Raw genomic sequence first — 23,388 nt, 5'->3', positions numbered from 1 at the left:
CTTGAGATTAATATCCCTGTACTTACAAAAATTGCTGTAACGTCAATGACCACAAATAGTCACGACCTCAGTTCTATTTGGAGAGCTTTTAAAGGTCTCCTACTGACCTTAAAGAGCCAATTTCCAATATTGTAGATAAGCCCGTTATTGCAAAGATAGAAACGCAGGAAGATCCATACTGGAGCAACGATTAGGTGCCTTAGTTCAAGGTTACATCGCTGGCCGTGGTCAGTAGTTAGTGCTTGTGAATTTTTTATTAAATGAAAGTAACGCTACCTGAATACAGGCTTCAGATCTCCTCTGTAGGCTGCTACTTTGTTCAGCGCTCAGGCTGCCAGCGGAGTCAGGGTTTGCAGGGAGAAGGAGCTGTTGCCATGGGAATTTTGAAAGATGTCGTTGTTTCACCCTTTGCTAGCAATTGTGGAGAAACGTGACTCACTGGAGCGAGTTCCTCCCGGGGTGCAGCTCTGCTCGGTCCCGCCGAGATGCCAAGCAGATGCGGAGACGGGAGCAGGTGGACAAGAAGGGGGAGGCTTGCTTCTCCCCCGCCCAGGTCGCTGGCAGGGTCTGCGAGTAACCGGACTGGTAGGCAAATCGGTGACTGCTGGAGTTGCTAGGCCATCGAAGTCTTTTCGCCTGGTTATGCTTCTCCAGCAGTCTCCGGGAGAGGAGACTTTCAAAGGAGATCTCTATTCCTACGGAAAGCGGTTGTGAAAATGAAAAACTCGTTTGTAAAGGTCAGCCTAAGCAGGGTGCGGGATTGACATTTGTGTCTTTCAGAAGTTCCTCTGAGTTGTTGCTTTGTTATGCACGATGGAGAAACTTTATTTGCATGGCACAAAGTCATTTTTTTTATATTTTTTTGTTAACTTTTTTTTTCTTCTTCCCTGGTTATAGCATCTGTTTGATACCTCTCTGGGCAGAGCTGTTATAGCCAGCTATTCTAGTGGTTCAAAAGCAGATTTGAAGTTTCCTGGCAGAATCCTCCTTCAGTCTGACACTTCACATGCTTTTCCCAAGCCAGAGATGAATGAATACTCTTGGAAAGTCTGCTTAGATTCTTTACCCTGCTATTTTCTGTGCTGTCTAAGAATTTAATCCAATAACCATTTCTAGTGACTGTGTCAGGCTTTTGGATCAGCCCCAAAGTCTGAAAAAAAAAAAGAAAAAAAGTTTAGATGTATTGAGAAACATTCTTCCTTGGCAGCCAACTATTACAGATAAGTTTGGGTCTATTCCCCTAAATGTGTGCCCCTATGCACAGAAGAGGTAGAAAGAGAATTATTTCGTTTTCTTCCTTGCCTGTCACCTCCAGGCTCCTAAGAAAGTAATGATTCAACTTCAAACTGTTCCTTCCTCTGTGCTCCCGCTTTTCACTTCTTCCCTTTCCCAGTTTGATCACTGGCACCGAATGTATAATAGAGTGACACACACGAGTGACTCTCCAGTTATTTTTACTTAAAACCTGAAAACTTCTTGCAGATCTTCATGGGCCCTTGTCGACAGACTGCAAATGGACATTGTCACGAGGCTGTTTGCTAGGTGTCTGATACCTGGCTGTTGTCCTCCTTCTGTGACTTTGTGAGCTGGATGGAAATTTTGAGCTTGCTGTCAATACGTCCTTCATCAGAATACAGAAACTAAAAGAAATCGAAATGTGTGCATTTTCTCATTTTGTTGCCTCTTTCTTGGTGTGTAGAGTATCAAGGGTAATGAAATGGAGCAGGTGAAGAGCCTTATCTTATGTTTATCCGTGAGAAAAGATAGAGCTCTGCTTGTGAAAACATCTGCTGGGATATCCACCTTGAGACCACACGCACGTTGGTGAAGAAATCAGTGCCTGATCTGCTAATTTTATTCATGTACTTGTTACTTGCCCATTTACTTTCCCCCCAGCGAAGGATGACTTCTTCATTGAGGGCTGTTTTTCCTTAGTTATCAGAGCACAAAATAAAGCAGCTGTTTATACCAATTTCTTCAGAACTGTAAGGATCATTTAGTATGCAGGAGACCAAAAACTTCACATGTACCACAAGAATTCATGTGAGTCTAATGATGCCATTTAACAGGCAATGTTTTACTTGGCATAAATTAAGACCCCTTAGAAAAAGGTTATAAAAATTGGAAGAAGCTCTGTTGTCTGAGGAAGATGCTAAAAAAGAGAGGAGTGAATTGAGGAGAGCAATTTTGTGGTTTTAGGACTGGATAAATCTTCAGCTGAGGAAGAAATTTATGTTGCTGTACACTGAAGTTCAAGAATCACTGTTGTTTTCTGACTTGAAATGAAGATCCTGTGCTTACGGAAAGGCATTAAATATAAGTTTGTGATTTTTTTAGCTTAGATTCCTGTAATTCTAGGGCACTGACTTTTGACTTTTGAGAGGAGACATTGCAGAGGGGACAGTCTCTGCATTAAAAGGGCTTTTCAGAAAGCAGTTAAGAAGAATTCAGACTTCTAATGCAGATATGCAAAAAAAATATGCTAAGCGGGTTGATTAAAATGGCCACCCACCTAAACCTGACAGCTAGAGCTCTCTCTCTCTAAAACCTGAATGCATAAAGAGAAATCCTTCTCTCGAGTTCCTGTTCGCTCGCTCTCTCTAATTACAAAAAGATACCCTGAAAGATACCGTGACTTTTCCCTTTTTTTTTTTTTTTGGTTCTCTTCTTTTCACTGGGCTGACAGGGATTTCATAAGGTTTTCCACTGCTGTGGTATATGATACCTTCCTTACAGGGCAATGCTGAAAGTCTCTCTTCTTTTATTCAGAACAAAGTTAGACTGACTGATTCGGTTTTAACCGTACCATCCCAGAATCCCATTGCCTATCTTTCTTACATCAATTAGCTCTGTGTTAACCAGGGAGTGCTATTACTTTCAGTACGTCTTCAGAACTTGTAAAAAGATAATTGTTAACCTAGATGCCAATAGAACTTTAGTGAAGACTTGTTTAGAGCTCACAGGTTTCAGCAGTAATCGATTTGGTAAAATAATGGCTTCTGTCCCCACGTGGATGTATTTCTGTCTTTTCAAGCACTGTTTGTTAAACGGAGGGAAGTGGTCATCAGATCTATGGCCCTTAGTAGAAGACTGCTGAAAGCAGCTGGGGCTTGTTCCCTGTAACACACATCTTTTAAGTCCTTTTGAGTCTGGAGGTGAACCGAAAGCAAAAAAAAAAAATAATGTTTTGGTCTCTCAGTACTTTTCTGATACTTGTCAGAGCATTTTATGCCACACCTTCCATCCAGTCTCTTGCATTATTCATACATTTTTGGACTACATTTTCCTTGTTTAAACTTTTGATGGGTGAAGGTGCTGGCTCTTTTAGGCACATTAAAAAACCTGGCAAAATGCCTCCATAAAGGACACCTAAATATTCTTACAAAGCTCCCACGTGGCTTTTTAGGGATGTCTGCATACTGCTGTGGCAGCCCCTTGTTACTAAACATCTTGCTTTGGTGGCCTGCATAGGTAGGAGAGCTTGAGAAGCCAAAGGGATGGGGAGCTGCATTTAAGTGCTGTATTGGCAGCATCCCCCTGCATTAAGTGGTGATGCTGCTGCTCCTTTCCTTTGTAACTCTTACATTGCTGGTGACCGGGTGGAGCTTCCCTGCTGCTTGCTTGCGAGCAGTTTGTGTTGTTCTGAGGGAGACCTTGCATTGTTTTGGCTCTTTTATTTTTAAAACTTGCATTGTAATTTGAAAAGGTAAAATAGCTGCTTACAGCTAAATGCTAGAGGAACGTATCAGTTTCTGTAAGAAATAACTTCTCTGCCTTTTAATTTGTCTTGGGGGAAAATGAATATGTGGAGACATGCTACCAGGTTGGGAACTTGCTGGGAAATTTGAGTCCAGCAGACTGGCAAAGAAGGCTTTTCTCAGCTCCTGATCTGTTTGCCAGTAACGTGATTGGAAAAAGTTTCATTTAACCTTTTCCCTATGCCCTGTTCTTAATCTAGTTTGCTCTTTTTTGGGGGGGACTTGCTCCTGAAAACAGGTCATATCTCTACACGAGAGAGTTTTCAGTGAGAAGCAGGGAATGGTAATGGGATCCACAGTTATTTGTGGGGTCGGAAGAACAGGAATCTGTCACACTATAACCACAGGCTATAGAGTCCTTCCAGATTTTAATAGTGCAAACTTTTTTTTTTTTTTTAAACACAGTCTTCTAATATATCATAACTTTGTTTTGATTTAAACATTGTCAGGAAAACTTACCTTCGTACTGTCAATTTCTGTGATGTGATAGAGAACAGTTTAATAGTTTGAAAATAAATGAATTTGAAATTGGATAGTTCAAGGTCAGAACCCTATAGTGATAACTCAGCTAATGTAATATTTATACCTTGTTCCCAGGTAGTGCTGTATATCAATGTGTTGTCACTGTCTGCCATCATTGTATAGGGTAGAAATGCATTTGTGCACTGACAGATATTTAAGAGAGAAAGAGACAGGGTATTACATACAGACAATGTATAGTAAAATTCACGAGTGAGGCACCTGAAAGAATTGATAGCCCATGAATCATGATTCTGTTCTGACTAAAGCTAGCTGTATTGTTTAAGCATTAACCACTGACAATACTTGCCACAGTAGAATTGCTTGGACCATCTCCTTCACTTGGTTCAGTACACCACGTTAATGCCTCTTTTTTAAGAGAAAAAAAAAAAAAAAAAAAGCAACAGTGAACTAAGAAGGGGGAAGATACTTCATTTCTGGGCTTAGTTCTTGAGTCAATAATGTATCCTGCTCCAGAAGGAGGACTTAGTCCTGTGCTGTGTATCACAAGCGAGGGCCAGAACTGGAGAGGTGAAATCTCCTGAGACAGGAGCCGTAGTGGTTCGCTGGGTCTTGCTGTGGTGGGATCAGGTTTTGTTATCCCATTTTTGGTCTGCTTCTTCATGGCAAAGGGTGAATTTCTGTTGAGTACTACTGAGGCTGTTTTTTAATTTACTTACTTATTTTAAAACTGTTGTGAATTTGGCAGTGAACTTGGGAGGTCTTGAGGCTCCTTCAGAATCCCTTGTCTTTATATGCCATTCCCACAGATGTATTGCAATCCATGTTAATGTGGTCATTGCCATGCTAAAAACATGACATCAGCCTGCTATTTTGACAAAAATAAAGTAAAATAAAAAAATAGTAGTCCGTAAGAGTTAATCCACTGCCTGAATAGGAGATGATTTATTTTTACTGACTTTCAAAAGAACACCTTTTACAGGAACATATGGCAGAAGATCTTTTGCAAAGAAAAAGGAATGCTAATATGCAAAATGAGAGTAGAAAAAAAGAAAATCTTCAAACTTGTTAGACAAACCAATTTATAAATACGTGTTCTTCCTCTGTTCCTGTTACCAGATTTTTCAACAGTCAAGAAAATTAATCAAAAGTAAGCTTCCTTAAGAGGTTATCTAAATCGATATTGATTTTTTCCCATGCACTTTGTATTTTGCACAGTTTTGTAGTTTATAAGCCCTTTTAACTCATGAAATAGGGGGAAACTCATTGTGATATTTGACAGGTAGCTGGAATAATCATCAGATGCCTGTCACTCGTAATTGTGCAGCTGTAAGAAGGGGGGAAAGTTTTTATGCTTTCTTGCCATTACTGGCACTAGTATGGAATTACCTTATTTGCATGAATATGTTGAAAAAATTATTTGAATGTCCCATATTTCATGTACAGCTAGAGGAAGATGGTGTTTTCTTTTCAAAAAGGATGCAGTCAGCTACTTTAAATACAACACTTGAAATTATAGTAATCTCTGGGGGTTTATCTTCTGGATTTATATAAACAGACCTTTCTCTTTTCAAAAGCTATTTTCTTATCCAGCAAAGACTGAATTCAAATGAAACTAAGAATGTCAGGTTTGTTAAAATGTCCTTTTGAGCTTCTGGGTGACCTGTAGAGAAGGAAGAAAGGAAGGTTTGCTCCAGGCTCCTTGGTTTGCCAGCTTAGCCATGGCCCTAGCAATGACATACTCGCTTTTGCTCTAAGCCCCAGGAAAACTCTGTATGCAATTTTGGATGGCTTGATGTTTTTGTTGCCTTGGTGAAACCTCAGATGTAAGGGATTGTCATCTTTCTGTTTGCTTCTTTGGTTTTAGATGGTTAACAGATGTCCATCCTGACTAACCCGATCCCCTTCTATGATAAATTGACCTACTTAGTGGACAAGGGAAACACTCTGGATGTTGTTCACTTGAACTTTAGCAAAGCATTTGATACTGTTTCCCACAGCCTTCTCCTGGAGAAACCCACTGCTCATGGCTTGGACAGATACGCTGTTTGCTGGGTAAAAAACTGGCTGGGTGGCAGGGCCCAAAAGGTCCTGGTGAAGGGGGTAAGTCTGACTGGGGGCCGCTCACACACAAGTGGTGTCCCCCAGGGCTCAGAACTGGGGCCAGATCTCTATGAAATCTTTATCAATGATCTGGATGAGGGGATCGAGTGCACCCTCAGCGAGTTTGTGGGCACCACCAAGCTGGGCAGGAGTGTCGATCTACTTGAGGGTAGGAAGGCTTTGCAGAGGGAACTGTGAGCACAGCCCGGGGAGAGGGCTGATCCGCTGTTGGGAGCCAGGCATTCGGCGTGGTTGGCCTGAGGGTGCTCTCATAGCACTTCTCTGGAGGATGGATGAGGATCCCTGTGGTGGTGGCGATCTCTTGTCTCAGCAGGAGAGGTTCACGTCCCATCCGGCATCGCTGTGCAATCTTTACATCCCCGTAGCGGAGGCTGAGTGGACTGCCTCTGAAAATGGGCTGTCTGCAGCTGGTGGGGCAGCTCCGAACTCCTGCAGCATCACGTTGTGTGAGAGACGTTAGAAACACGGTATGGTGGATGGGTTGGTTGATGCTTTTTGTCTCTATCACCAACACAGTAAAATAAATAAATAAAACCCTGAAAACAAATTTGTGAATTTTTGTTGGCAGTTTCAACAGGGAGAGCGTAGCAAAGTGGTAGATAATACTTTAAGTTCCTAATGGATTTTAAAAGGAATTTTTTTTTAAAGCAGGCTGAAAAGTCACTGCTGTAAATGTATTTGAGAGCCAAGAGAGACAACAGATAATTTTCTTTCACATAAAGCTTTAATGTTTTCTTTTTCCTTAAGTAAATAACACCTTGCTGAGCTGTATTTAAATGTGCCAATTTCTCCCTGGTAAGAAGGCTGCGAAGGTGTTAATTACAGTGAGCGAAGTAGTTATTAATGGTATTTTTACATTCTTGTCATCTGTTGGTGGCTAAAGGAGAAGCGGGGGAAAGGGGTGCTCCCTTTGTAACGGAGGTACCTTTCTACCAGCAGAAAATAGATAGGAAGAACAGGGAGGATTAAAAAATTTCTCTAAGGGTTAAAGGAGTTGGCATCCTTGCATGGCTGGCTGGTTGAAGGAAGTTCAGAAGAGTTGCCTTTACTGCCTTTCACTTAAGTGATCCGTGAACTAAAGTGTCCCCAAGTAGGATATGACACAACAACCTGTGACTCACTCATTAAAGGCTCGTATTAAGGCCTGTCTGGGAACTCTCTAATGCCAGATCACCGAGACCATGGACCGTAACAGCGCCTTTAGAGCTCCTGCGATCCTTAATGGTAATGCCTCAATATCTGGCTCATGGGCAGAATATACAGCATCGCTGTCCTGTGGGACTGCTAAACGCTGTTCTCAGAGGCCCCTTAAGATGAAGTTTATTGATAGAGTGGGCATAAAGTGGTTACTGTTCTTTGTGCCAGTCATCTTCATCAGGCGGCAGTAGAGTCAGGAGTAGATGGACATTATTGGTGCATAGTAATGCTATATATATAATTATAATCTCATGACAGTGGAGTATGGCCATCTTAGGAAGTCTTGGAAAGACTTAACTCTATGTAGATTCAATACTGCTGCTACATAAAACCATGGTGTGCCTATGTCAGGAGTGGTCTGTGCGGTTCTGGTCTCTGCACCTCAAGAAAGGTACCTTAGTACAAGGAAGGGTAAGTAAGATAACAGCTGTAAACAGGAGCTAATGGGAATTGCCAGAGATGTACATTTTAATATTCCCAATCCAACATGCCTTGGTGCACTTCCTGAACAGCTCCTCCAGTTGCTGCTGATGTAGACTTAACAGTGGGCTGGCTGGGCACCGGGCTGACCCAGCCAGACATCTCCTCTGTCCACATAGCCCAGTAAAGTGCATGGTGTCATGCTGGAACCCAGTCACAGTAAAATTTGACCAAAGCCAAATGAGAAGTAACAGCAGGTAGTGGCTTACGTTTGAACGTTGGGCGGCTTTGATCATCTATTTCATCTCTGTATTTTTGAAGATACAGTTGTATGGTCAGCAGAAGTGTCTGGCGATGTCATTTCATGCTGACGGAGCATAGAATACAGGCTGATTTTACTGATAGGCCTTCTTCTGTGAGTAGATATGACAGAACTTGGTACAATGTTATTCAGCTCAGAACAAAGATATATGGCATTGTCTTTATAGAAATGTTTTTGTGTACAGATGCATTTTAAAGAGCTCTATTGTATTAAGGAGAGATTAAATGCAAATAGCGTGTAGATAGTGGGGTTTTTTTTGTTCTTTTTTTATTTTTGAACAGGATAACAGCATGGATTGTAGCATTTATATGTGAGCAGGAGCAAGGACAATCATTTACATGTAGGTGTGAGGCTGCATTCCTGTCACATCTACGCATGACCAGCATTCCCATACTACCGGTGTGTGTTTGTGAATGTAAGCTGTCTGTATGTATAAGAAAAACTCTCCAAGTTACTTCATATTCAGCAACTCATCAGGCCACAGTTAGGCACTGGCAGTGAAGTAACAGCTATGTTAAAACCTTAGCTGTTGTTGCAAAGTGGGTGCTGAGAGTCTTGAACCTGGCTTAGACAAGTCCTGAGCATTGGTTTGGATGAAGCCCTGACGAAGTAGGCTGTGCTGGGGACAGTGGCAGACGTGGGTAGTGAGGCTACAGTGGTGCTAAAGCCCTAGAAGGGCATGGACATGTCTGTAAACTATAAGGGCTGATACTCAAACTGGTAAAAAGTCTGATAGATGGAAAGTAATTTGGGGATTTAAAATATGTATCATAAGGGATTGTAAAGACCATAATCCTTAGTCTTTATTTCCTGGTTTGAATGAGAAACTTAATGAGGATGTATGTTATACTCCAGTATTAGATGAAATAGTGTTGGTTCAGGATCAGTATTAGACAGCCATTTGCTTCTCTTCATGTGTTTTTTTTTCTTCTCTCATCTCTCAGAGTTTTCTGATGTTTTCTCTGCATATTGTGTTTTCTTCCCCGCTTTGATCTTTTCTGGTTTGGGTCTCTGTATGGTTCAGGCATGCGTATTTTCTATTCCTTTGCTGCTGTTATTGCATTGTCATTGTTTTTGATCCCTCTGTATTTCCTTAAAGGTAGTTATTGCTTCGATAGTTACTGTTTGGTTTTAGTTAGTTAGAGGTTGCATAGCTCTACCTATTCTTCAGAGACCGAGGGCCAAACCTTCAGATGTGTAAAATCAATGTAATCAATAGAGCTCTGCTGATACACATCAGCACAGATGAGCCCTTGTGTAACATCAGCTCAGGAGAATCCTACTCGAATCTTTGCTTTATTTCCCAGTTCAGCTTTTGGAAGGCATTTATAGTCACAGAACACTTGTTTTCTTTCTGCAGACCCTGTCGTTTTCACGGGATAGAGCAAACAGAACTCAATTAAGAATGATAGCTTCTCATTAGGCATGTCAGAAATGTACCCTTTTTTCTGTACAAATAAATTGAAGCTTGGAATGTTTTAGAGGAAGAATTGTAATCTTTTCCCCAGTGACTGAATATATTAGTTCACAAGTCCCATATTCCAGGCGTTAGCCATTTGGCATTTCAGGACACTCTTTCAAACAATAGTAGCTGTTTATGTGGAGTATAATTAGGAAAATATCTGATGTCTTTTTGCCTTTGCCTTGGCAATAAATCCCGTGTACATATGTGAGAACAAGAAGAGCCAGCAGTACTCGGCCAGCCAATTTCTCAGAACATCAACCAGCAAATGTTCCTTCTGCGATCGGTGCTGCACCGACCACAATTTAACACCACTGGTTTAAATACCTAAACCAGCCACCACTACAGAGGCAGGGGTAAAGCTGCCGGTGGAGCTCAGCAGCGGTGACTTTCAGTCTCCTTCTCTAACCTTTATATATGCTGCCTCTGTGTGTCAAGAGATAGTAATACATCTTCCTAAAATAGGTGACTGCGGGTGCTGGTAAACTGCTTGACTGGCAACATGAGCAAAGTCTTCAAGAGATAAGTGGTAAAAAGCAGCAGAATCATACGCCCTAGCCCTGAGCATCTGCATGGGCAGCTAAGGCCCTGGCTGTTTTCAATGAGCTTGAGAGATGCATCTTTTTTAAATGCCCATTGTCTGCAAAGGAAGCTGTTAGGGTGGAAAGGGAGGATCTTTCAAAATATGACAGTAATTACAATTTGTTCGTGATGAAAAGCCTCTTCACTAATGGGTGGATACACAGCATAGCTCCTATGCGTAGCACACCCACTACCTGTCCCTGTTTCAAATAGGAAAGGCTTAAAACAAAGAAGGGAAGAGCACTGATTACCAGGAAATTACAACATAAAATCAAGAAAGAGCAGAAAGAGTTATGGAAACGGGCCACTCTTTCTGACCTGAGATGAATTGTGGGTCACACCACAGAACCAAGTCCTCCACCTTATAGGTGCTGCTGGCGTAGGCTGAAGGCGAGTTTGGAAGGTTTCTTCTGTGAGGTCATCTGTCATGGGGTGAACTTGGCATGAAAGAAGCAAAAAAGCCAAGTTTGATGGGTGTGAAAGATAGAGACATTCATGTTAAATGTTTGTTTTGGCTCAGTAAACTCTGGGTTTTTCCCCTTGCAGTATCCTCTGAAGTCCTTCCAAGAAGCAGGGCCGTTATTTTTTCCCCAAATACTACAGTCTTTTTGAGCACCTCTTGATATGCTTTTCACATGCAGATGGAAATCTGGGCAGTGAAGTTGCATCTCTGTTACATGACCTCTCCTTCTGTCTCAAACTGGTCTGTTGTCAGGTTTCTCCAACATTATTTAGAAATCCTGCAGTGTCTGTTGGATTCTTATGACCAGTAGCAAAGGCTATGTTGTCACCTGTGAGGGAGCACGGTTACACCATTCACTTGATAATTAAGAAGTAAAGATTTGTTCACAAGTTAGGATTTATTTAAAAAAAAAAAAGGAAGAAAAAAGAAGAAAGGCAGCTCACTCTAATCCGTAATTGTACAAAACTTGATGCAGTGCTTCCCTTGTGTGTTCACAAAGATGCTGTATTCATTAGAGGTTGCTTCTGACTCGTGTGTTGGAAATTCAGCTGGTAGCCTTTCCTAGTTGTTCCCTGAAATCTAAATCCTTTGTGTATTTCAGCAAATAGTATGTAAATAAGAATTAGGTGTTTCAATACCTTCACAGATGTAAGCCTTGAGGGTGTTTTTTTGGTTGTGTGTTTTTTTGGTTTTTTTTTTTGGGAGATTTTTCTTTTCCTTGGTTCAGCTGGAAAGTTGGTTATAAGTGGTGCCACACATTAAAGATGAACTTCTCAGCTTCAGAGGAATCATGTCTTTCAATCTGAAAAACAGTATTCTGGCTCATATCTCAGACCTGTCTTTGAAGATACCCTTAATTTAATTCATCAGTACCTTTAAGGAAATAGGAAGGAGACTGCTCTCAGTAAATACCAGAAAAAAAAAATCATTACCCAGTCATATAGGCACGACATAGGAAAATTTCAGAACGTTCAGGATGTTTAACAGTATGATATGTAATACTTGGCAATTACTGTAGACATATGGGCCTGACTCTAAGGAGCTTCTGTAACAATTTATAAGCAAAAAAAATAAATAAAAGGAGTCGAAATTTTATTATTTTTGAAAAAGTCATATCTGAAGAGAAACAGATTCGTTTACAGATTTAAAAATTCTTTTCAGACTTCTTTCTTGTGCCTGAGTGTGTATTACAGACCTGCCAAGGTTCTTCCTGCAGTTATGCATTCTCTTGTTAATGACTTTGTCTTAATCAATACTTTCTCAAATGGAGACACTCAGATATTCCAAGAGTCACCTTAAAAGACCTCTGACAGATAAATAATTAAATGACCTGCTGGCTGCCTTCCTGTGTGCAAAGAACTTCTGGTAGAAACCTAATTGCTTGATTTTAAAAATCAAAACCTGTCAACCTCTTGAAAAAGGCAGCTTTAGCTGTTTGAAGAATCTCATTTCTTATAGCAGGTCATTGTAGTGATGTGCTGTTGAGTGAAAGAAGAGACACTTCTATTCTTTAAATACTGTGAAAATGTGTAGTTATAGAAGTAGAATGGAGAGGGGAAACGAGAATTATTAGAGAAAATCCCAATTTGCCAGATTGCTAACTGGGAGCATGATCCCAGAATTGCTTAAGTTTGCACAATTTACCAGTCTGAGTTGTGTTGACTGTATTATGCACATGTATACGATGTATACGTGTTTGAAAGACTAGACACATAAAATGTGAATCTGCTTCCTTTATTGCCCTGACATTAGCTTCAGTGGTAAGAGGGGAGTCTGAGCGTTGGGGCTAGTTGTCCCTCCCCTGTGTGTCCTTTTGACCTGTGGATCCTGTGGTCTGACTGTTACGAAATGCCAGAAATAACTTGGACACGATGACAGGATGTGCATTAAGGTTCACAAATGTGTGCATTAATTTGGTAATGAAGCAAGTGAGTATTTCTCATTGTTGCTTATTGGATTGATGCGTTATCTATATAAACAGAGGTTTGCATCTTTTGAAGGCAATGCTAGAGGATGGTAGCTGCCAGCACAGAGGAGGGATGGAAACCAGGGTCTCAAATCCTTACCTTAAGGTAAAAATGTTTGCCAGAACAGATCTGTTAGTAGCTTCCACTGGAGGTGTGTGCTGTAGTTTGTAAACTATTGCGGGCTTCAGCAGATGAGCTTGGTCACCCCAGAGAGTAGAGAGGGGAATTCAATTACTTTATGTGTATTGGATTGAATATTAAGGTGGACTGGCAGATAATTTGGAAGATGTGGCTGCTGGTTCCTTGAGGAAGCAGGATGTGCAGTTTTTGTGGGTTGTTTTTTTAATTCTTGGATACCTGTTTTAAGCTTCTTCATTCATGTGTGTTTGTATCATATAGAAATTAGTACAAACACTGTCTTTACTTTGAGTGAAGACATTTACATTGAAAATCAAAATAAAAGTGTCTCAGATTTCTCAGGGAATTAAAATAATAATATAGCATAATATCTGGAAATCAATGTGACAGTCAGGAAAAATAAAGGTAATAAGTGAGAATGAATAAAGGATTATATAAGTGTGAGGAGGGGGCCAGAATGTGGTTGATGAGCAAACTCTGCTGAAGTTCATCAGGATCCTATGGCAAAGAATAATTCAGCTCTTGTACTTTTTGTATTGTTTAATCATAGGTCATGCTGCTTAAGACAGTGCGTGGTTGTCTTCCTTCTGACCCATCCTCTGTCCTATCCACCTCAAAAAAGGGTTGAGGTTGCTTTCTTTGCTCACTTGCCAAGTACCAAGTTTCTCAGATAAACTGTAATTTTATTTAAGTAGTGTAAACCTTGATGTGTTTAGCTCCCTGCAGTTATCTGGTGAGTGGCTTGGTTATAGCAGCTGAATATGTAACATGATACTTAAAAACTCATGGAGGACGGAGAAACCTGAAGTCCAGGATATTCTGTAAAGCTCTCCATTCAAGTAAGTCTGTCGTTACCAAGAAAGCAAGTGTATCAGACCTTTCCTTCTTTTTTAGCCAATAAGACTCTACTTTAGATAGAGCTGAAACTTGAAAAGGGAGAAGGTTCTTCGTCGTCTCCTGTGCAATTGTCTGCAGCAGGTTTTTTTCGTGCGGAAAGCTCCAAGATGCTACAGTGATGAGCTGCAGGAGCAAAGCCTGTGACAGGGATAGGTAAATAGATGTTACTTTGTTCTGCCACTTTTAGCAAAGAGATTTGGCACTTAATGTTTAAATTACAGAAGTTCACTTTGTATGAGCTTGATTTTGAACCTTGCTGTCTGTAATATGCAGAAATGTAGTTCAGTTAGAACGGTTTTGCAGGTACAAGTTTGCATTTTATGTACCTCTAAAGCTTCCCAGAGCAGTACTTCGATTCAAAATTTAGCAAATAATGCTCAAAAGAGCCCCTTAGAACATGCCTTGGGGAACTTCTTATTTAAAGCTGATGTCAGGTTTGTTTCACAGCCTTTGAATGTGATATTTGATCCTCATGAGCATATTTGTCACTTGTCATTGCTTGTAGGAGCATCATGCTTTGTCCCATTCTATTGTATAATGGGCCTGCAGATGACTGTTTTCCCCTAAATCCTGCTATTCTGGCTTCAAAAAAATGCTGTCTTTGAGGCTGCAGGTGTAGTCAAGCATAATTAGTGCACAGGTTTGAGCCCTCAGTGGGCTTACTTAGTGACCTTCACTGCTGCTTTAGGACTAAGTTTCTTATCTTGCCCCTTCTGAGACAATATAGGTGGCACAAAATCCTTCTGCCCTGTCCATAGCTCGTTTTTTTCCTTAGCTACTCTTTAGATCTTTAGAGACTTGATAAGCCCATAATAAAGGGGAAATATGCCTGAAAACATTCCCTCCTCCTCCTGGTATCTTGCCCATCTCTCCAGTGAGGCTGAAAGTATTCAGATTCTGCAAGTTCTCTCAGCCCTAATCCGTGAAAAGCTCAATCTATCAGGAGGCTGGTATTAAAAATCATTATATTGAGAGGAAGGAAGAAAAAATAATCCTGATTTTTCTTTTGATTTTTTTTTCCCTAGTTCTTTTTGGGTGGTATGTCTTTAGCTCTTCTGTCAAGCCTGAAAGGATTGACTTTTATCTCCCACTCCCTATTTTTTTGTCTGGAAGTTAATAAGATCCTGCCACAATCACAAGATCCCAGGAGCTGGCAGAAGTGTGCCAACTGCACTTCCAAAACGTGGTAGGAAATACTTTCTGTTAGTTTCATTTGACTGTCACTGACTTGAAGAGGAGGTGCGAAAGTCCTCGTCTCTCATACAGTGGTCACCTCACAGCCGTGACTGCTGTCTGTCACACATTTGGGCAAACGGTGGCAAATCAAACCGCCTCTGCTTGGGAAGCTCCATTGTGTGACGCTCTCCTGGATGCATCCCCGGGAGGAAGAGGGTCAGTATTTTGTGAGGTGAGAGCCCAAGTGAGCTGGTGGTTTGCTCTGCTCCCTCCATGGCTGCGAGGGGCCTGGGTGGGCCTGTGGGGCCTCCAGAGCCGGGGTGGTGACGCAGCCACAAGGGCTGGTCTCTTGCTGCAGGGCCACGCAGAAGAAATGGATGATCAGTTGATCAGATAATCAGTTGATGAAGATCATCTGCCTACGTGTGTGGTGGCTTTCTCGGAGAAATAGGCGGAGAGGTCTTATTTGTGGTGTGAAGGAACAGTTAGGTCTGGCAGGCTCTGGTTGTGTGGTTCCCTGCTGGTTGTCCCCCTCACGGTACGTTCAGGGTGTTTTGCCACTTCCTAAGCAGATTTTCCTCTTTTTTTGGAAGCCTTCCAGGAAAAAATGCAAATAGAGCAGTGCGATGGAGCGCATGGTAACACTGATTAGTTTTATTCTGGAAATGCCATACATACAATCTCAGCTAATCATGCTGTATATATATATATATACACACACACGCACACACACATATATATGTATGTATTAATATATATATATATGCAGTTTGTGAGAAGGGGTTCTTCCTATAGAAAATTAATTTTTAATTCCTTATGCTTACTGACAAAGGTGGCGTACAGTCACAGATTTAATTAAAGGTATAGCAGGCTTTGTCAATCAAGTGAGGCAGAATTATACTTTGTCTACCTTCCAGAATTGCAGGGGCTTAATACCAAAAGCAAAAAGCTTTCCCCAAAGTGTGTTCACACACCTTGACCATTATTACAGCTCATGTTTGTGGGTTTTGTTTGTTTGTTTTGTTTTGTTTTGTTTTCCTTGTGCCAACAGGAGATTATCGTTATACCGAAAACCAGATCTAACAGTTTCTAGCCATCACTGTCTTGGAGCTTTAGATCTTTTTTTGGCCACTCTGTGTAGCTTTAATTAAGCATTAGGTCAAACCTTGGAGGGGGGAAAGCCTTTCATAAAGTAATATGTAGGGAACCATATTATAATATTTCCTTGAGTTCAGTACAGATTGTTTTTGTTGTCAGGGCAAGAGATGCATAAAAATACTGGCAGCTCTGCAAGGAAGTACATATCTTGCTATTATGATAACGGAGCTTTGTTTACCTGACCTTCCAATTAGTCAGATGTGGTTCTTGTTTGCATCCTGATTACCTGATCTCAGTGGGTATGGCTGGTTCAGGTACAGATGCAGTTAAAAAAATAAGGCAAAATAAAAAGAATGCCACAGCCACCCTCGAAGTTGCTTTCCCTCCCCCCAGCCACCCCTCAAAGCTTGTAAAGGCAAATAAGATTTCAGCGTGATATTAATGAATAGTAACAGAGAGTCAGAATAATTGGTACCTTCCTGGTTGTGATTAGGATTCGGAGGAGTTACTTAACAACCACTGTTTCTTAAATATGAATTCTGATTAATAACAGAGACCTTTTTGTAATATCTAACTGTTTGTTACTAATGCTTTGCAGTTGCAATACTTTGAAATTATGTATTTCTTTTTACGCACCGTCATGTCTTGAATAGTAATAATCGCAGTGGGAATTTTTGAGCGGTACATGTCAATGTGCCGTTGATTTTTATTTTTATTTTTTAATTATTTTACTTTTGTGCTTTTGCCATTATGCTTGTGGATTATGCTGGTACTGTTTAAATCTGCTGCCTCTTGTTGCAAGAGATACTGAGAGAAAGGTTCTTGGTTACCTCTGGCAATAAACCTGCTTTCAAGAGTGACTGTTATGTAAACACATAGATGCTATAAGTGATTTCGTTGTACTCAGTGAGTCATTAAACATAACTGTTAATGTCACAACAATAACTTCGGAAATAAACTTTATTGTGGCGTGGTGGTTTATTTTTTGTTTGTTTTTTTTTTTTTATGGAAGTCGTATCGCTCAGGAAAAGTATTGGAGCTTAGATTAGCGGTCCTAGACATATGTGATGCATGAATCCCCAGCTAGCTGCCATATTCACCGCTCTCCTTGCTGTTACAGTTTGGTGCGTGTCAGTCTTCATTAACTGACTATTTTAGGAATCTCCAGACATTCCCAGGCTGCAGCTAATTAAGAGCATTCTAGTGGTAGGAGTGCAGGAGGTCAGATGCTATTTTATGAAGTGCAGTTATGTTTCCAGCAACCCTCCAGCTGCATCTCAAATTTGTTGTGCTGTTCTGCACATCTACGTGAAGTGAGGGGAACGAAGGACTCTGCTGGTGTGCTTCACCTGCTGTACTTGCAGAACATCACGGCATGCAGGACACAGGGAGCGGTGCCGACAGATTTGGCCGTTCGTCAAAGAAGTTGGTGGGCTGGAGGACCAGACCTGCTACTGCGTTTTTGGTTTTCAGGATTGCCTTTGAGGGTGTTGAGAAAGTGTAGCATGGAAAATGTGTGGGTTTGGGTTTTGCATCAGTATAGTAAAAAACTGCTGTAAAAAGAGCAAAGCAGTGAATTTTTCGTACCTTTTGAACTTGCTAACAGGTTTTAATATAAATTTAAAAATTTCCCCACTGATGTCAGCAGCAGATATTTCAGAACTTACTAGGTCAGTTACAAGCAAGAAGTACTTACTTAATAATAAAGTATTAATATTTATGAGAATTGCATATTTATTCAGGGCTCTCAAATTGTATTACAGATTAAATGAATTACTGCATACACCACAGACTGAGGTACAGAGAAGTTAAATCAACTGCAAGTCATCCCGGCTTGGAACCAGTGAGCCTCTTTAGGGAGTGCAATAATTTCATCCGCATCCTGAGCGTTTGCAAGTGCTTTGTGGGATCAGGTTTAGTGAGTCATTGGCAAGGCTGGGAATTGAGCCTGTCTCCCAGGCCTGTGCTTTAACCAGTAGACCATACTTCTGCACCTTACTTCAGCTTCTTTGAGTGCTAATTTGAACTTTGAGTTACCCCAAGCAGAAAGTCAATTTGCCATTGTCAGGCCTCCCTATTCTACATCTCCCGTTGATCAAACAGTGAATTCCACTCCAGATGTAACCACGTTCCGCGAGGGAGTTTTTATTTCTAAAAAGGACTGGAAATGAAAGACTCACTCACCCAAATCATGTAGAGATGACTCAGATAGCAAACTTTTTAAATCCTCAGGCATTTTTAAAAGAAATCTGTGAACAAACTCCAAAAGGAGTATCAAGAGACTTGGACTGAAAGGCAAGTGTGTTAGCCATTCAGACTACCATTAAAAGCTGGTGGTATGCCAGCTCGTGGTCAGGCAGTGTTCTTCACAGTGTAATTTATTTTACTCTTAAAACAAACCACCCCCACTAATGGCAAATGAAAAAAGCTTCTTTGTTCCAGTTTTTGATTGTTGAATGAAAGAGGATTCAGGAGTAAGCATTCCTAACCTATTTAAATTTCATGTCATGCACCTTCTTTGGAGAAAACTGGTTTTGGATGATTTGGGATTTTTTTTATCTAACTTTTTGACTATATGCTCCTGTTGGCGTAACTGTCATTACGATCAGACTAATAACACGGAACCTAATTCCAGTGTATTATCTACACCTCGCTTGGGCGTTCGGCCCTGGCTTTTGAAGTAGGTGAATTGACTCGTCTTCAACTGAGTGAGTAAGTATTCCGTGATGATGTGAAATCCTGTTAAACGAAGGGGGCTGCTGGTAAACTTACAGGCGAGGCGCATACATAAGGATTTCTCTGAATCAGAGGCCAGAGGAAGCAGTCCTCAGCTTGCTCATGTAAACTAAAAGCTGAGTTGCTGAATAAATTAATTTAATTAGGATTCATGTTAACAGTTTAGTTTAGTTTAAAGCAGAGCATGGGTGAGACATTCAAGCTCTTGCAAATACAGGTTTGCGAAACAAGTGTGAAAGCTTGGAAGCTTTGCAAGGCTTTAAGTATATAGAACTCCGGTATGAAATTACGGGTGTATTTTGGAATCTGAAAACATGCTTCCGACCGCGTTGCCCAGAAAAAAGGTGATTGAACTGAAGTTTTCTAGAATAGCCTTGTTTTGTTCCACAGAACCATAAGAAACTTTCTATGGATATTTCAGCTCCCATCTTTTAGCAAAGATTTGAAAACCAAGTGAATACGCTTGTTAAATAAGGGTTTGTGCAGAAATATGTCTACAGCTCTTTTGAAAAAAAAAAAGAGGCCTATTATGAGGAATTTTAAGCAAGGTAGAGATTAAAGTCATTTCAAATCCTGAATAAAAAGTCTGTTGCTTTGTATGCATGGTGTTGGCATTGTTTTGATCCTTTGTACGCATGTAATTTACGCCCACATAGAAGCCATTTACGCTGCTCTTTGCCCCTTGGGAGTGGTTTTAAATGATCTTAATGTAAATGAGAGCCATACCCTAAGGTCCGCACTTCACCAGCTACTCCCTGCATCACTCCCTGAGGCTTATTGCAATCAGTGTGATTGCAAAGCATGAATCAGGTCTGCAGCTCTGACCCTTAAAACCGTACCTGTAAGAGTCGTCCACAAAGAAACTCTCAGAACTGCATCTCATTACTTGTGTAATTTATCTTTTAAGCAAATGAAAGGAGGATCCTTTGTAGCCTCCAAGAATCTTTCCATGGACCAACCAGACAAGAAATATAAATCAGGCCTTTACGGGAAAGGAGAAATATCCTTAAAGGTATTCTGTGTTGTACGAGTGCCATTAGAGCTAATGGTCCAGAGATTCGTTACTCTTAAATTATGTGGAAGAGCATTTTCCAAACTTTCAAAGTTTGGGTGTTCTTGATTTGATGGCGCTTTTTTTTATTGTATTTTATTTTTTTGGTATCATTAAATCCGCTGGCAGGTAAAGTACTTTCTGGCTGACCTTCCACATGAAAAATAATTTAGCGCCTGTGCTTGTTGCTTTTCCCCTGATACTTTTACAGCTTGTTTAAAAAAAAGGGAGGGAGGGGGAGGCCATTTTTAGAACTGCTTTTACTGCAGTAATGCATTTATCCTACAAAATATTTTGTTTTGATAAATGTTTTTTTATCAGTGCACATAGAGCACGGTTTCTCATTTGAGGGTCTGAACTACAGTGATCCGCAATTGCTTGTATCTACTGAAATGGTCAGGTTGTGTTACCTGGAAAAACAAAGTTTCCTGAAATACAGTTCTCATTAAAGGAATCTGAGTTTCAAGGGGAGGCTTTTGAAAGTACCAATTCTTTCTTTTTTTCAGTGCCTACAGCTTGGGGGGTTGTTTTTAGGTAGAAGCTAAGGAGATTGTGTCAGTGACTTCCTCCTGTTGCATCTGTGGAGCCATTTGTTGGCTTCTGCTCCTCTGCTGGTGCGATTTGTCCTGCAAAAAGGGATGGCTGCACTGGTAACAGCTTGTCTTGTAGCTGGATCCAGCCTATTCTTCCTGACTTTCCGTTTATCTGACTTAGATGCTCTAGGGTAAGTGCCACATGTTTATTTGCTTGTCAGTAAGAAGCGTAGAAGTAGAAGTATTGGGGCTAAGGTGTCAGGGAAGAGGTAACAACCCCTTGTGATAACTAGGTGTTTTTTGCCTTTTGACTCTGCTGTAGGCGTTGCAGACGGTGAGCTGTGAAAGAGTCGAGAGCATCTGAGCTGCTGCAAAGCCTGGGCAGATACAGAGGAAGCTCTTGCAAGTGCAGCCATCCCATTTTGCAGAACAAATTGTACTGATGCTCAGGTGTTTTAAAGATGGGTGTTGTGATAGCTTCCTGCTGTGCAGCAGGGCTGGGCTTTAGGGGCAGAATGCAAAGCTGGAAGCCTAGCCAGCTTCTCACATGTTGGGCAAATTTTCCTGTTCCTTTGAATGTCCCATTACATCACCACTTGGAGAAAGGTACAGAAGGAACTCCAGGAGGAATAGTTTTTTAAAGTCTTTCTGCTATTTACACATCAAAAAACATATATATATTTTAAAAGGGGGGCTATGAAAGTAAACTAGTTATGTACACTTGAGTGTGTATGCACACACATACTCAGAGATGCTATATACATACATCTACCATATATTTACTGCATACAGATAAAATTGTTACATATAGCTATCAAAATTTCGTAATTGCATATTGTTACTGAAATTTTTATACCATTTTCATGGAGAACTGGAAGAATATATACCTAACAAAGTAAGCAGCTCTAGTTTTCTTTGTGCATTAAGAGTTTTTTATAGAACTTGCTTTGCCTTTGGCTGTAAAGCCTAAAATTTAAATTGCTGCAGGCTTCCTTGATTTCCATGGCTGAAATAAATGCTCTGTATCATTTTGCTATTCATGTCATTACTCCCAGTAATCACCACACTCATCCTAGCACACTGTGTAGTATGCTCAGTTGAATATCTCTGACTTTCAGGAGGCTTCGTTGCTGGCTGCTGTTTGTTTCCGAAGCTGCACAATGACATACTCTATTGGGCTAATTTGATAGTTTGCACTCCAGTTGCTGTGAGTTACGACCTGTGTTTTCTGTTTGCCATGTAAATGAAGAATTGAAATTTACAGGAAATCATTTGCTGCTTTGGTCTCTTCATCTGAATTTACAGATTGTGATTAATGGTATAAGTTTGGTGAAAGTTCAAAACTTTCACCCTTTTCTCCTCCCTCCGCCCTCCCCACCTCTGTAAAAGTTAATTGCTACTGCTGCATATTCAGCAGAGACCTGGGATGGAAGTGCAGGAGAGTTAATTTCCTGCTGAATATTGTAGCACATAGCTGCTTGGACTGTCTTCCTGTGATCAGATTCGTGCACTCAAGCGTTCATGCCCTTGCATTCACGCAGTGACCAGTTAATTTCCCTCGTAGGCGTGTGGCTGGAGGTGATCCTCATGAACAGGTCGAATCGTCCTCAGCTGAACACAAACAGAAGCACAGGGCTGGAAGCCAGCAGAGATTGCACGAGTATAAATAATGCTTGTTTAAGAACAAGCAGGATTGTGAGAATGAACATGTGCAACTAGGTGTGCTGATGACAGAAAATAATTCAATCCTAGAAATCCTTCCAAAATTATAATATGCTTTGGAAAAAGTTGGTTGTCCAGCTACACTATACTCTTGTATTGCCAGGGAAATCTTGAATTGTGGCATAGATACCTGAGGCCCAGCCAGGCTGGGGGCTGGGGGCCAACAGAGCTAGCAGATTTGTAGATGAAATTGATAAAATTTGGGGAAATTTCCTCCTTTGTGCCCCAACAGGGGAGAAGGGGCAGCAGGCACTGCAGATGCTTCTGGCTTCTTCATATTGAACAAAGGTATATGAAAAAAAAAACATTTTAATATACTAACTTACCATGGTGGTGATTTACTTCACAAAAAAAAAGATCCCAGATAATTCCTTTATTATACTAGGAATACTAGGGAATACAATGTTTCTCAGTGTGATTAAACGTCTTAGACTATGGCTTTTGTAGTTGCTCATTTTTTATAATTATGACGATTCATCCGTTGTCAGCATCAGATCAACTCTTTGCGCCTGCAGTGCCTATCAGGTTTGAATGAATATTAAAGCCTTCCCTACTTTTAAGAAATGATGTTTTATTTAGAAGACTGATAAGCAAGTGGAAACCGTGCTGCCATAACCTGCCCTGCTGGTCATGGTGGCTGGGAAAGAAAGCCTTGTGCTGGTTGTTTGCTTGCTTGATGGGGTTATTAAAGCAACCACTGCGAAGTGACGTTTTAGGAGTTTCTTATCAGAGGTTGGCTTACTAATTACTGTTTCTATTAACAATCCTGAGATCCCCATCATGAGTGATGAAGGAAGTGAAAATAAAGACAAATACGCCTCATGTATCTTGCTTATTTTCTGGTAGATGAGACAAATGAGTTTATGCCCCACTTGCCGTAACCAAATGAATGGTTTAAAAGATTTACGTGTCTATGTGTATATTTGTACCTAGGTTTATGAGTTTAATCCATAAAGGTATGGGGATCTTTATCAAGGAAGCAGATTTTAAATAATTAATATTTGAAGAGCAATACAGTGGAAGTCATGTGCAGCTATGGAGCAGAAAGCCTCAGTGTGTTTTGTAGCTCTGTGATAGCTATTATTTATCACAAATGTGCCGTCTGTTTGTTCACACTGAGTAATGAATGACCTTTCTGTTTCCACAGCCAGACCTGTGCAGACTTCAGCTGATGGGGGTGTAGCGCAGTAGCTATTTATCATGCTTCACTTATACTGATCGCTGGTTTAAGCTGCACCACCAGGGAAATATCTTGGACTTGT

General features: G+C 40.8%; 1 protein-coding gene across 3 annotated transcripts in view; it reads left to right on the top strand.

Annotated features, from left to right (window-relative positions):
* Positions 1-23,388, top strand: part of PTPRG (protein tyrosine phosphatase receptor type G) — a 410,991-nt gene that overhangs the window by 108,456 nt on the left and 279,147 nt on the right. Inside the window, exon 1 of one of the 3 annotated variants that reach the window (XM_080606412.1) lies at positions 1,483-23,388. This exon is cut by the window's right edge and continues 25,290 nt beyond it. The exons of the other annotated variants lie outside the window; for them this stretch is intronic. The gene's annotated coding sequence lies outside the window, so the exon portion shown is untranslated. Of the gene's footprint in view, positions 1-1,482 lie in introns of those variants that run through there. 3 annotated transcript variants of the gene reach the window in all.

This window comes from Anser brachyrhynchus (genome assembly GCF_964034855.1).
Source record: "Anser brachyrhynchus genome assembly, chromosome: 10".
In the NCBI taxonomy this organism is placed as follows: Eukaryota; Metazoa; Chordata; class Aves; order Anseriformes; family Anatidae; genus Anser; species Anser brachyrhynchus.
This window is presented reverse-complemented; position numbering and strand designations above follow the sequence as displayed.